Source organism: Marmota flaviventris, chromosome 8 (genome assembly GCF_047511675.1).
Source record: "Marmota flaviventris isolate mMarFla1 chromosome 8, mMarFla1.hap1, whole genome shotgun sequence".
NCBI classification, from domain to species: domain Eukaryota; kingdom Metazoa; phylum Chordata; class Mammalia; order Rodentia; family Sciuridae; genus Marmota; species Marmota flaviventris.
The window spans coordinates 110,605,752-110,608,252 of record NC_092505.1 but is presented as its reverse complement, the minus strand read 5'-3'; positions in this window follow the sequence as shown (position 1 = coordinate 110,608,252).

Below are 2,501 nucleotides of genomic sequence, written 5' to 3'. Positions count from 1 at the left end.
GCAAGCCCACTGTCATTCTTTGCCAAACACAGACACCATCATGAATGCCGTGGTGGTTTCTGGAATCTCCTAATTTCTAAGTAGTCTGTGCCCAGCTGCAGTTTTCTTAAACATTTTCTTTTATGGAGGACCCCACGGGGTCTGCCAAATTTGATTCTGACACTAATAAGGGGACTTTCTCAGGTTTTTTGCTCCTTGCTAGTGATGAGACTTGAATGGGTCCTGCAGGAGGAGGCCAGAGCATTCTGACCAAGCTCTCCATGTCCCTGCGAGGCCAGGAAAACCCCAGAGACACCAAGTCTGCTAACAGATCCCTTGGAGATCGTGAAAAACGTCTTCACGTTCTGTGTTCAGTACCCTGATCTGCCCTCATGGGAGCACAGTCTGTGTGAGCAGGAGAGATGAGGTCTGCAGCCATGGGTGGATTGGGGGGAACATCTGTCCCAGAAAGCACAGTGCTCACCCCCATGGCCACCGACCTTGGAGAACTGTTGGCAGTTTGATTCCTGGACTCCGATCTCTGTTTTCAATGGCCTTGAGCTTCCTTTGAGTCAAAAGAACCTGATTAATTACTCTAATGAGTTTATTAGGCACCCTCAGGAGCCATGGCGGAGGTGACACAGGAATTCTGTGATGCTGGCTCACCAGGAATCAGCTGCTGATGCACGTCTGTGTCCCGCATGATAAGGAGAGAAGAAGCAGCTGTAAAAATATCTCAGCAGAGTATTTTATGAAAAAATGAATGAATCTGCTAAGGAAGGCTCATAAAATTCTATAAGGATCAATACATGTAATTAAAATTATGTGCATATTCAAAAGGCCAGCTTAGAGAAAGTGTATGTTGATTAGATTGAAAGTGTATTTTAAAATAATACTAAAATTTTATTGGGTAAAGACTATTTCATATAAAGAAAACTTAGAATATATACATTATGTGCTGATTGTGTCTCCTCAACATTCAGACATTGACGCCCCAATGCCTATCACTTCAGAATGTGATATATTTGGAGAAAGACCATAGAAGAGGGGATTTGGGTAAACTGAGGTTGTGTGAGTGGTCTGCATTCCAACATGGCTGGTGTTCTTCTCAGAAGAAGAGACCCAGGGATGCATATTGAAGAGGAAAGACTGTTTGAGGGCACAGCAAGAAGGCAGATGTCTACAAGCCAAGGAGAGGCCTCCAGGAGAAGCCAGATCCTTGGGCAACTTTGTCTTGGACTTCAGCCTCCAGACTGAGAAAATAAATTTCTGCTGTTTAAGCCACCCAGCTTGTGGTATTCTGTTATGGCAACCCTGTGAAACCAATTAGAATATATTACAGCAAAGCAACCAGGATACCTTAGGGACATGGAGAGTAACAAATAGAGTAGATTAAAGGGAAGAAGCCTAGTTATGTAAGCTTATTTTGCTCACTAAAAAGCATACACATCTTGAAACCTAGTGCTCAGAAACACACCAATATGTAAAGAGAGAATGTAATTAAAATATCCTGATTCCTGAATTTTAAAAAGAGCTCCATGGAACAAGATCATTAGACATAATCCTGAAGTTTCACAAAGGAGACTCAGAGAAGTTAAGCAACCTGAGAGAGCTTCATTCGGCAAGACCTGTGGCCAGATACCCCCCGACCCTCAACCCAGTAACATGTTCAGTAGGATATCCATTAGCAGCTTCTCTGCTCTGCTAAGCTGAGTGGCACTCTAATTGCAATGAGCATGGGAGCCCTTCATGGCAACTCCCGTTTAGTTTATGCCCATGATGTGGAATCATTTTCCCTGAAACAACAACAAAAGAAGCAGCAAACCCTATCAGAGCAATCTTGATCCTCGTGGGTGGTTTTCGGAAGGGCTTTGTCTATTTGCACTGCCCAGGGATCTGGCACATAGGCCAGATGATAGGAAGGGCTTTCACCTACAGGAGTTTGCATAACTCTTCTGATTTGGTGCCTCTGTACTTGCTGCAGAGGCAAGCTCCAGGCAGGCATACTGGCTTCAGACCTTGCAGAGGATGAGTGTGAGCCTTTGTTTGCAACAATTACTTAAGTATGTGAGTGTGGAGGCGAAGGATTTGCAAGTCAAATCACATATTTCTGCTAAATATAGGCTTTGTCAGAGTCACTTGTAAGCAAATAAACTCTACCAACTAGGGGAACCAGAGTGCACTGCCAGCCTGCGTGGAAACCATGTCTACTGTTCTCAGAGGTGTCTCGGCTATGCACACCCCCGACTGGCCCAGTGACACAGAATGTTTGATAGAAATCACCACTGTGGAGGCCAAGGAAAGGTCATTTTACTTCTTAATGAGTTTTCCAAAAAATGTAAAACAACATAAAGTCAGCCACCCTCAAAGAAGTTGGAGTATAATCTCACAAGGGAGTTCAGCATTTTGTGAGGCCCCAGCCGCACTGACCTACAGATAAAAAGCAATCGACATTGTCTTTCTGGTCAAGGTTAATAATATCTCTATCCCTACCTGTCTGTGTGGATGGGTGTACACGAGGA